A 12,745-nucleotide genomic window follows, 5' to 3' on the forward strand; every position below is an offset into this window, starting at 1 on the left:
AACCCTGGGCTCCATCGCTTACTGGCTGCATGTCCCTGAAGCAGGTTATTTACTCACACCTGACCCTCGGCTTTCTTGACAGTAAGAGAACGAGGTGCATAAGCTACCTTACCAGATGGCTGTGGACTTAAAATGTGAAAACATGTACAAAGCACTGAGCACAACGCCAGGCACAGGAAGCACGAAATGGCTGCAGCAATCACAGCCAGCACCTACTCTCCTTTCACAGGTGGGCCGGACAGTCCCAAAGAATATCTGCCCACAGGTCAGTGGGAAGAACTGAAGCCATCGGAGCTGTCTGAATACATTTGACGGCAACTGCAACAAAGAGACTACAAGGAACCGCAAGAAAAAGTAAAGAATAGATTTCAACCAACTTATCAAAACCTCGCAATGAGAAGAAAGTCTTTTGGAGTGTTAGATCTTCCATCACAAAGAGAAACGTACATACCACTATTTCCCCCAAACTCAAATGAACAGAAAACAAATTAAGAGAAGGGGGAGCATACATACTTTTTTCAGCAACACTGCCTGATCTTTATTCGCTTCACCCTGGATTTCTGTGCAGGCAGCCTGAGAGTGCGGGCACGTGTATGAGCACTTAACAGACTGGGTTTCTTTTTGGAGAGGCTACTGTTTGTTATCCCACTTGTTGAGAAAAGTCACGAATAATATTAATTCTGAATGTTTAAAGGAATATATAAGAATAATGTCTGTAGGCAATGTTAAAATGAGAACCTAAAAATGAGATCGCAAGGCTAGGAGCACAAATACTGTCAAGCAGCTTTTTAAAATTTATCATTATTACTATTGTTACTTGTTTTAGAGTAGCAAAGTCGCTTTCCCTAGGCCGCACCAAACTGACATCTGCAGTTGTATCTATAAAAAAGAGGTACTTTTCAAACCACACTGTTAATGCTCAAAAGGGAATTTTTGGACTTTTTAACCTGTAAGTGGCCTGAGAGATGTTCACACCTGAAGCTGCTGCAGAGTCTGCTGTTTTGCAACTGAAAACATGAATGTGTTGAATAAAAGCCGCCTCCTCAGAGCAGCCTCTCTGGAGCATCTCGGCTCCTCACACCACAGCCCCGCTGCCCCCCGCTCCCCCCACCCCCCGGCCCCCGCAGGAGGAGCCACTGCTTATCAGTAACTCTCCGAGATGAAGAAGCTTTCCACCTAAGCTGGCCACCTGGAGAAACTTCCCACCACTAATCCCACACAGCACCGTCCAGGGGGCCCCTCACACCCTGTAAAATAAGGACTGGTTTCAGGATGGGAAAAGTGTTTGGAATCTGAAAGACGGGGAATATGTGGCGAGCTTCCCTTCTCACAGTCAGTAAGGCTCCAGAGCTTTCTGGCACCTGAGACTCGACTGAGGCCTGCTCTTTGGCTGGATGTGCCTGCACTGCCCAACCAAGAGGGGTCTGGATGTCCCAGACAGAATGCACTCATTCATCAAAGGTATGGAAAATGATGTCACAGAACAAGGTCAGTGGAGGGAGGAGGAAAGAGAAAAGGAATATATTGAATTAAGTCCCTTGGGACAATGGAAATGGTATTATCAATAATGAGATTGATGATAAATGAGTAAACTTTCTGTTTCTTTTTGGTGAGGAAGATTGGCCCTGAGCTAACATCTGTTGCCAATCTTCCTCTATTTTGTATGTGGGATGCTGCCACAGCATGGCTTGATGAGTGGCGTGTAGGTCCACGCCCAGGATCTGAACCTGCAAACCTCAGGATGCCAAAGCAGAGTGCATGAACTTAACCATTATGCCACCAGGCCAGCCCTGAGGAAACACTTTTAAAACTTAATGATGTGTGCACACAAGATCTATCTTTTCCTATCTAAGGATCTTACTTTAGAATTTCTCATACTTTCTGGAGGCCAAGAGATTTCACAGTATTGCATAAGTATTTATAAAGATAGATGCTTTTTGATTTAAACTTTTAAAACGCTGTCCTATATTTAATCTCTTTTTATTTTCTAAAGAAACAGGAAACCTAAGTCCCTATTAAGATAAGCAAATTCCAAAAACGCCTTCTGGTTATAAAGACAGACTATGTTTATTAACATACATATTCATTAGGTACATACTACATAAAAATAATGATTATGGAAATAACTCCTAGATGGTGCTTACTGTGTGCCAGAACTGTTCTAAGGGACTTGACAAATACTAACACATTAATTTCTACAACAACTCTATTATACAGGGGCTATTACTGTCCTTGATTTTAGAAATGAAGAAACTGAGGTCCCCAAGATGTTAAGACGTTCAATAATTTGCCCAAGAAAATGTTCACTCTACCTCAGCTAGAAAGAAGTGAGGCTAAAATGTGAACACGGCAATCTGGCCCCAAGTTAGATGCCTCTCATGATCACGATTTGGCCAACAAAGAAACTGAAGTGCTCAGAGGTTAAGTACTCCCCCAAATTTGCCATGCCCGCTTTTGGCAAAGGTTCTGTGGTTCTGTGCTTACACATAAAAACAGGCCTCTGTAGCTTCCCCTTTCTAAATCTTCCCTGGCTTCTTCCTGAATGTTGGTTCATGGATCGTCCCACCAAGGAGTTAACGTGAACAAACTACTCTTTGTTCTTGTCTCTTTGTCCAGCTGCCACCAAGAAGGCATCACACAGAATCATATCAACCCTCTCATGTAGCTCAGCTTGCCTTCCGCTTTATTAGGCTAGGAGAAACGACTTCCCTTCGATTCCCTAATTGGTTTACCTACTATTGATCTTTTTTTTTTTCAGCTTAAGGGATTCTGGACAGAACTGCACAAAAACGCTATAAAATAAACCGCCACAAAAGAGGCTCTTCGCTTTAAGCCATCCCCTGGGGTCCTAAGACATGCGCTTTTTGACTTCTCACTTGCTTTTCTTTAGGTCTTGAGGGAGCTGCTAGGCTTAGAATTCGGGACACAGCCCCCGTGTGCTGTGTGCATCACATTAAGGAGAAGCCTGAAACGGTTTTGGGTTAACAAACCTTTCCTGATGCTCTGCAGGCCTCTGGAATCCAGAACTATAAGCCCGAAACGAAATAAATTCTGGACGAGAAAAAATAAGGTAATTTACTTATCTTTTCTTTATTTCTTCCTAAGAAGCTAAATGCTCTTTCATTCACATTCTCTGGGTTTACTATCATGACACAACCAAATTTCAGTGTTTGGGAAGAAGAGGACTCCCAAGACCTTCAAAATAGGCTAATTCATTCCACTGATGGGTTACAGAACTGTTTCAAGTATTAAGGAGTGTATCTGGTCTGAATTTTAGGGTTGGTGTCTATGTATATTCATTAAATATGTCAGCTCCTCCCACGATCAGGTACTGTTCTGTGTGTCAAACAGGCAGTCTCACGGATAAGGGGATATCTTTTCAAAAGCAAAGCTTTGAAGGAGGTGAGGGAGTGATCACAGAGATGTTGGGGAAAGACAAGCGCAGAGGCCTGGAGGCACACATGTGGCTGGCATGGGAGCGAGCTAACAGACACGACCACCTGGGCACTGTGGGCTGCTGTAAGGACCATGACTATCTCCACATAGAACAGGTGCCACTGTGGCATTTTGAGCCCAGGAGTGAGAGCTTGGACTCAGGAGCTGGAGGGGGCTCTCTGCATGCTCTGTTGGGAACAGGCTGTGGGGGGGCCAGAATGGAAGCAGGGGCCAGTTAACAGGCTATCGCAAGGATCCCAGGGGTTAGGACCTTGATGACCGCAGTGGGGTGGCAAGAACTGGTCATTTTCTGATATATGTTAAAGGTGGAGCCAACAAGATTATCACACATTTATTTATTTACTGTCTCCCATATTAAGTTCTACTGGAGCAGCCTTGTTTTGTTCTCTGCATTTCCAGAGCAACAGTACCTGGCACATACGAATCTACAGCTGTCCAGTGAATAAGTGAGTGAACCTCCCAAAGTTCAAAGTGTTGCCAAGTGGCTGAGCTAGGATTCCACTCCAGTCCTTTCTCACTTCCAAATTCCAGTTCATAATCACTATGCTATTCAGCCTCTGCTAACATTACTTTTTATCAGGAATAAAACCTTTTTTCCCCCACTCTAAGTTATACTTAGCATAACGCATTTCTCAACATCTGAATAAGGCGCACTGTATCATTAGTGGTCTGCGCACAGTACTGACACTGGGAAGATTAGGTCGGAGACGGCAAAGTCCCGAGAAGCTCCTGCTTACACTAACAGGCCTCCAGATGAGCCTTTGGTTTGTGTGTGTACAGAAGTTACTGTCTGGCACACATACTATTAACAGCATTCTATAGTTACACAAAATACATGCACAGGAATTCCTTTTTGTAGTTCTAAAGAAAATGGAAAACAAGCCAGAAAAGTAGGCTTTAAGAAACTGCATGAGGGGATAGGGTGGCCACGAGCAGGTGAGCAATGGAATATTTTAGAAAACAGTATTAGTCAAGATGAGTCACAGATTCTAAGGAAGGTGGGTTTTCCTGGAATTTACAGTGACCCAACTACAAATTAAAATAACAACAACACGACAAACTTTCCATTGGAGAGGAATAGGTAACCCCAGAGCACTCAGCTACTCCAGAGGGCTGATGTCAATTAAGACCAGCTCTCATGCTGCCTTCAATCACAGGACAGCACTGCACGAAGTCTGGAGGGGCACCTGCTGGCTTTAGATATTGCCTCTGCCTGACAGGCTAAATCTCCTTCAGCAAGATACTTAAATTCTCTGTGTTTCAATCTCCTCAACTGTATAAAGAGATAAAACATTACCCATCTCCTAGGATTATTAAGTCAGGATGAAATATATTAACACATGCAAAACATTTAGACCAGTGCCTGGCTCCTGACAGTCAGCCCTTACTGAACACTGGCTACTTCACCCAGCGGGCTGGTCTCTCACCCAGGCACCAGCAGATGCATCTAAAGCCTCTCAACTTGTCCAGCTGACTAAGGGAGGAAACTCCCTTCAGGTGGTTGAGTCCAGAAGGAGAAGCCTTGCATCCTAGGCCTGGGGTTCAAGAGAGATGAACTTGGAGTCTCATTATCAAGAACGTAAAGCCACCGAGGCCAGTGTGAGGCTGGCTTCGATGACAGAGGCCACAGGGCCCAGGGATGAACACACTTGGACAGAAGGCCAATATCTCTTTTTGAGTGTTATACATAATTATAGCTTTCAAAGAAGGTTCTGAGAATTCATAGAAATGTGCAATTTATTCTTGTATCATTACCAGAATAATTATTAAATATAAATCTGACTTGAAGAAGAGCAACTATGGCTTCTAGAAATAATTCTCTCACACTAAGATAATCCCTTGCCATGGAAAAAGGGACAAGTCATAGAATCTATCAGGACTTTTGATTCCATCTCACATCATAGCAATAATCTGGGAAAACAGTGTCTCCTTATACAAATATTAGCCTTTGAGTGATTAGTGAGTCTTTCCCTTCTTAAGGGACAGGGTGCACTCCGTGAAGACCCTGAGGGCCGGCCAGAGCAAACTTACAAAGTCTGCAGATGACATCAATGGGAAGGCGAGATGTGAGTTACTTTAAAATACAGAATGCCAAAATAAAGGAAAAAGGGCTACGAGTGAGCATGAGCCTTTTAAAAAATGATAGAGAAGTCACTTCTACTCTCCTCTGACATTTATCTTCTTTCTTTGCTCACTAAGTTTTAGCCAAGACATGAATCCAAAGCAACTGTGGATACAGATACCTGTGAAATGCCATTAAAGATCCGTGCCCAGAAGACATTTACTAATGATGCACTCTCAGTCAGAGATTTGTTTCCTTCTTTTGCAGAAATCTTTAAAAGATCCCTTAAAACCATAAAGCCAGACGATATTTCCTACGGGAATATTCTTGGGAACACAGTGCTGGAAACTGTTGCCAGGTTTAATGGGAAGCACTCATCTGGAAGGAGGCCCGATCAGGCCGGGGCTGTGGAACTACGAGGTGGGGCCATAAACCCTCGGGAAGCCCAGGGAGTTGGCCCCACGGCCCTCAGCACCACCCTGCACTGTGCAAAATGGAAATCACAGCCAGGTCGAGTGGGGGTCGTCACTAATGCTCCAAACGAGTGCTCAAGGTCCAGGTTCTGATACTCAGACTTTGGAAGCCTAGCTTCATACAAGGTGATACTCATGACTTTTCAAGAAAAATGAGTTACAACTTACTTGTAAAAATTACTAAGTAAGTTGTCTACGTGAAGATACTAATTTTAAACTTTAATATCATTATAATTTTAAACTGTACTAAAAACAACCGGAAACAGAATTATATTTTTTACCAATGGCCTTTTGCTTTTAGTGCGACTAATCCGAAGTACGGATATCCATGGGTGAATCTGTTTTCACTTATCTCAGTTAAACAAGACACAGAAAGTGCCCAGCACAAGGCCAGGCACCAACCTGGTGCTCAGTGAGTGGCGGAGAGGACACAGCGTTATTCCCTCAACTACTGCCCACTGTCACGGAAGGAGGGGCTTGTGAACTCTTGGGGGACACAGAAAATAGGAGCTTATGTCCGTCCTTTCACTAATTCACTACATGTTTATTTAAGGATCCAAACAGTTTGCTTAAATAAGCATTTGTGATGGAATCTTTTAATAGCAGTTTATATACTTGAATGTGTTTATCGCCAATTCACGGCTATTACGTGACTACAGTTCACGTAAACACTGTCTGTAGACGTCGACTTCTTTAGATTTCTGGTGTGGAAAGCAGGAAGCAGGCTGTTAGTTATTAATTGTCTTGTCATTATTCTTGTGTCCAGGACTCTCCCAACCCCTTCACAACTCCTGCTTCTAACCTACTGAGTTCAAAAACCAGATAATGAAATTTTAAAAATTCACATTAAATATAAGACAATAGGGCACTGAATGGACAGTTTAGAAGTGAAGCATGTATTTTTGTGCCGTTATATTAAGAGAGCCATTTTCTGAGCATAGATTACCTTTTAAACTGACAGGCGGAGGAAGGTTGGCTCTGGTACAAAACGAATGTGTGTATTTAGAATTTGCTTTATGTTTGCAACAAGAGATACAAAAGATGTAAATAAATAAATAAATACAAAACAAAGAATTTCTATAAAGATTAATTCATTCAAAAGTCTAATATTTCTCCTAACATGAAATTTATGAATTGCTCTAATCAAGTAATAATATCCAATCAAATCAGTTTTATAGAACTAGAAATAATGCTATCTTCAGAAAAGTGAAGTTCCAAAATAACATTTAGAAGGTTTTATGTTTGGCCTATTATAATTTGGAATCTATTTTCCTATCGCATCTCTTATAGCTATTTAAAGACTAAGCTTTTATTTGAGGAATAGTCACCATCAGTGTTTCCCCTTTGTGTTAGTCCTTAAAGTGTCTGGCACAAGTTTACAGCATTGCTCAAGTGACACATTCAAATGCCTAATATATTATTGACTTTTTGTGGAAATTTCCTCAAGAACTGAAAAAAAACTGTGTCTGTTCTAACGTGGCTTTCTACTCCCTATCGGTCTGCATTGGAAAGAAAAAAGGAAGTGTAACACTTGGCTAATAACACAGCCCAAATTAAGGTTGGAAATAATTTATCCAGAATAAAAAGAATCCTTTGTCAGGGGCTCTGATTTATGGTAAAGAAAGAAATGATAAGAAAAACAATGCTAAATACTGTTACCTTTAGTTAAAACTGGATTTTCATTACACATAAATCAGTGTAACATTTCCCACTATGCTCACCTTCTGAGTCATTTTATGAGTCACTGATTCTCCAGAGAGAAATTTAAATTTTAATCGTCTTAACCAGTTCCTTTCCTTTTTCTCCTCTACAAATTAAAATGCATAATAATGTCATAAATAAATTTTTTAAATAAACAGATTTCTTTCTCCTTTTTCTAATCACAGCATTTAGTAGCACTTTCTGGTTTGAGGCAAATAAGGCTATTTTCCTCCTCGAAACAAATGAGTATGATAATATAATCATCTGCCTCAACGAGGTTCTTGAACAAATAATTCTAAACAGTCCAAATATAAAAAATGGATTTTAAGTAGATAGCACGTTTAATTCCTGCTAGCCCCAAATCACAGATTATTTCTTTTGGATGGAAGCTTCAGACCTGGCTGGTGTCCCATATCTCAATTTTTCAGGGAATTCTGTTCCCCATGCTGTTCAGTTGACAGTAATGGAAGAGAATAATCATCAGGGTAAACACAGAAGGCATGATGTTCTGAATTTTCTATTTGGCCCTGTCTCTGAGCCACTCACTACAACCTTTGAAGAAATAAACTGAATAGGTTACAGTAGACTGTTTCTCCGAGCCTGGCTCACTGTCATGATAAATAAGTTGCTCGGAAGGGCAGATTAATGACTCAAGGGCAGTCGGGTGTTAGGCAGTCTAAGGGTCAACAATCACGGCAGGCTGGATTGCACTGGCTCAAGAGGCCACTCTGGCAATCCCACAGCCTTCTGCTTCTCCGATGTCAGTCGGGATGCCTGCTGGCCCTCTGGATTCCCCACCCGTGTCCCGGGCACCTTGCCACTGTCCAGGATTGCTGACCTCGTTTTCCTGTCTGTCCTTCAACTGTGGCAGTGGAGCACACACTTAGGGAGGAGTGTGAGCCACTCTAGACAACAGCAAGCCCTCTTCCCCAAAACGCCTTCCTATGCCCCCTGGCCAGTAACCAGAAAAGGTGCCTACATAGGAATAGTACTGTAGAAAATGAAATCACCATTTTTAGGAGCCCTTAACGAAACAGCTATTGTGCCTTTGCTCGAGACCAGTAAGGAAATTGAGCCCTGGGGTCTTTAAGAGTTCTATTTACATAGACTCTCACCATGGCCAAATTTCTCTAACAGAAAATTATTCTTGCACATATTATGCTAATTTTGTAAAACTGGATTTTAGTCTTTCTTGCTGATTCTGTTCTTACCCTGTAGCTCTTGGGAATTGATTCAAACTTTCATTCAGTCCCTCATGTGGTCTCCAGTAAACTTTATTTATGGAACAAGGGCTGTGTGCCAAGCATGGGGCTGGATTTTTAGGGTGGAGATGGAAGTGATAAAGAAATAAGACAGAGAACTTTATAGTCACGTGGGGAGGATAAAAATGAAGCAGGGAGACAATAATCATGCAATGTGTGATGTGCTATAAAGAGGACAAGTGTTTCAATTCAGATTCCACTATTTACTAGTGACATCTTGGGCAAGGTACTTGTCTCCTCACCTACTAGAGTCTGTAATAGGGTTAAACAGGATTGTTTGCTGAATTGAGATCATGCATGTCAAGTGCCCTGGCGCGTAACAGACAGCCAATAAACAGGAGGTATCATGGTGGTTAAGAATAAATTATTTCCAGAATCCAGGTGAAGAAGTAATGAAGTTCCTGGCAAGGGTGGGAAAGAATTCTTCAACATTTTGACTGCAGCTCACAAAATGACAAATTGGGAGAAGGGGCAGGCAGTGCTGGCAGAAGGAGCCATCTGGGCTAAGTCATGACCCACCAAAAGCCAAATGAAGGAGGATGGAATTCACAGCAGTAGGCAGAAAGTGAAGACAGCAGGAGCTGGAGCCTGAAGGGCTTTCTTGGAGCAGGCTGTGCTTATGATATGTCAGGAGCTCCTGGCTGCATTCGGGCAGCCAGGCTGCAAGGTGCAGCCCCCCTGGAGCAGGGGACTCTGCTGGCCTGGAAGCCGGCGAGGAAGAGCAATAAATTCCAAGCCACCATTTTCCTGAATGTACCAGAAAGCCTCCCGTGGGATTCAAGCCAAAGGAGAGGCTTCATGTGATTTTTTAGATCAGGTCTGCAGTTAAGGCCTGTCCCGAAGTGGCCTCAGGGCTGCCTCCTGTGGTCCTGCAATGATTCTGAAGGTGTCACCCATGGTAGTGTTGGTTTAGGTTCATGTAGTCCCCATTTTCCTATTCCTGAAATTGCCCTTATTTATCAATGTGAGTAAAAGTATAGCCAGAATCTAAAAATTAGCACAGGATCTTCAAAATCACCATTTCTGATCCCTCTTTACCATCACTGGCATCTTCTTGTTGCTCCTTGTGGTAATCTTCACCTCAGGTTCAGGCAAAAATGTTTGGAGTAAAAAATTTTATTTTTTCTTTATAAAGCTGATGAACATGATAAGATAAATTATAGGAAAAACTATAAAAATTCACGTATATAAAGAGGGCAGATCCCCAAAAGAACAAAATCAACTAGTCTCTTTGCTACATGACTAGTAAGGACGTTATTTTAGTAAAAAGTTGGAAATGGCAGAGCAGAAGTCAATCTTCCCATTCTGAGAATTACTCTGAGCTGTGTTTAAATCTGCTTCATTCCCTGGACACGATTAATCCAATCTTTAAAAGCACAAACATTCCCACACAGGCTTTTCGTTACTGTATGTGAGAAAGCACGTTGTCAGTGTGCAGCCCGGTGGGGAACAACACAATGACGTGGGCATGCTGGTGGCCATGGGGACATTCTCCAAAATGGTAATCACAGTTCCTTTCTCTTACACAGCCCACAGCACAGGATCTGATGCATTAAAAATAACCCAGAAGCTCTTATTATTATTCATTATATTAACATTATTTCAAAACCAACCAATTTGGAGGTTTTAAATTATAGGTACTTATTAGGAAGTTGAATGATATAAGACAGTTTTAAGTATTCTGAACATTTTAAAATCAAAACATTCTGCATGAATACTACAAAATAGACAACGATGCCCCACAGCTTGTTGACTTACATTAGCTAGCAAGATTACATTTCTCACCCCCAAGAGACCGCAGACATGAGCAGCAAATCTAGCAAACACTAAAGAACTGTCATGGAATATGCTATATATAAGGCAGCAGTTTGGCTGTTTGCCTGTGGAGCATACTAGTGGGGCCTCCTTTTACAACGAAAACAAACAAACGAAAACTTTTATAGTGCAAACATATTTCACTAAAAGTACCACAAAAACCTAAGCCTCTGAATATTTAATTTCTAGACTTTTTGAAAATCAAAAGTAATAAGTATTACAAAGTCAGGTAAGTTCTAGAATCAATAAAGCATCTATTACCAGATGGATTGCCTTTAATAGGCTGGGAAAGTACCTGAAAATACTGACAATATTAAAGAGGATGTGTGAACTAATTTTTCAGTAATAGAAAATCCAAACGGCAACAGGATTCGCTTGACTATTTTTCACTACAGATGGTCCCTCGCTTTGCAAGATTATGACTGTAAAAAGAACCATATAAGCTGAAACCAAGCAATATGTATTTAATAATCAATGGCAACAATTACAATGGCTCTGTGACCTTTAAAAACTTACCGACAAAAGTTTAAAACTCTCATTATCAGTTATAAAGACAAATGAACACTATAATTTAAATCACTCTAACTGACAACATAAACACATTGAGAACGTTTGATTTCTTTGTAAAAATTTACCAAGAGTAGTTTGAGCGACCCATGCTTGCCGTCCTCATCCCATCCTACAGCACACGCTATGGGGTGAGCATCTTTTCTATGCCTTAGTGAATCGCCACACACCTGTCTAAGTTTGGATCAGCTTCCAACATTTAATCCTTTGTGCCTTCAATGGAGTGAATATGTCCAAGAAATCCTTTCATGTGAAGTTTTTGATAGCGTCACTTCCTCTGGGACATCTTCATCCTTTCTGTCACAACCACTTTCTTCATTCATGCTGATAAGTCCCCTTCACTCGGCTCCCGTGTGCACATCTACAGTCTCTCAAGTGACGGCAGTGTCAACATTCCCCGGAGCTATTTCTTCCATATATGTTTGATTTGAATTTCACTTCCAGCATCATCACTTTTCATTGCTCTGCTGCACTTCCACCTGGCTTGGCCAATTCCCTTTTTAAGTATCCATTTTTTATAAAACGTCACATGAGTTATCACTGCAAGACAAGGAGGGAACACAGCGACATGCTTTCCTGTCTGTGGGTGAATTGAATGATAGACGTGCAGTGACCATCACGGACAGACTTTGAAAGAAATGACGTGATTGGTCATCCATCACGATGAGCACCTGCTATTTATATAGTGACCTGTAGACTGAAGTGCTAACTATCAAGTTGGTGCTTTACGCAATTACAGTTAATATACCACGCTAACTGAAATTCGAACTGTGGCGTGGGGCAACTGGTTTTATTTAACTAAAACATCTAACTGAAATTCATGCAGATTGGAGCCATGTAAAGCAAAGAGAAACAACTGGGCAGAATTCAAATCCACTGGTGATTTTTGTTCTAACTCCATGGGCTACAACAGAGTATTTCACATTTGTTTACGCTCAGGAAACAACCAAATTCCCAAGCTTTGCATCAACATTCAGAGCTGAAAACGACATCTGAATATAGGAAAAATGAAACATTCTGAAAAATAACTCAACCATCCTTTACAATGCAAAAAAACCGGACCATCAAAACAAGAGCAAAAAACACTATATATTAAATGCTTTATATTCATCTTCTCATTTAATCCACATAACCCTGAGGAAATGTAAGCTTATAGACGTTAACTAGCTTGTCAAGATGACCCCACATTGGGTGGTAGAGCTATGATAAAACTCAAGTGTTCTGGCTCCAGGACTTGTTCCAGAAGCTTAGGTAACATGGAGCCCAAAGCAATTTTAGGAAAACGGCAAGTCTCTGAAACTAGTTACTGCCTTCCCCATACAAAAGAAAATGCCGCCCCAGAGCACCCAGTTCCATTGCTAGTTACCACTCTCGGCCCGCATAGTTGATGGTTACCCATAGGAGGAAGC

The 12,745-nt window shown here is 41.6% G+C and overlaps 1 protein-coding gene across 10 annotated transcripts in view; it reads right to left on the reverse strand.

Annotated features, from left to right (window-relative positions):
* FAM110B (family with sequence similarity 110 member B) overlaps positions 1-12,745 on the reverse strand; it is a 152,823-nt gene that overhangs the window by 29,688 nt on the left and 110,390 nt on the right. The window contains exon 1 of one of the 10 annotated variants that reach the window (XM_008523572.2): positions 11,507-11,876. The exons of the other annotated variants lie outside the window; for them this stretch is intronic. The gene's annotated coding sequence lies outside the window, so the exon portion shown is untranslated. Of the gene's footprint in view, positions 1-11,506; positions 11,877-12,745 lie in introns of those variants that run through there. 10 annotated transcript variants of the gene reach the window in all.

The sequence above is a fragment of the Equus przewalskii genome, chromosome 8 (genome assembly GCF_037783145.1).
Source record: "Equus przewalskii isolate Varuska chromosome 8, EquPr2, whole genome shotgun sequence".
Taxonomy (NCBI): Eukaryota; Metazoa; Chordata; class Mammalia; order Perissodactyla; family Equidae; genus Equus; species Equus przewalskii.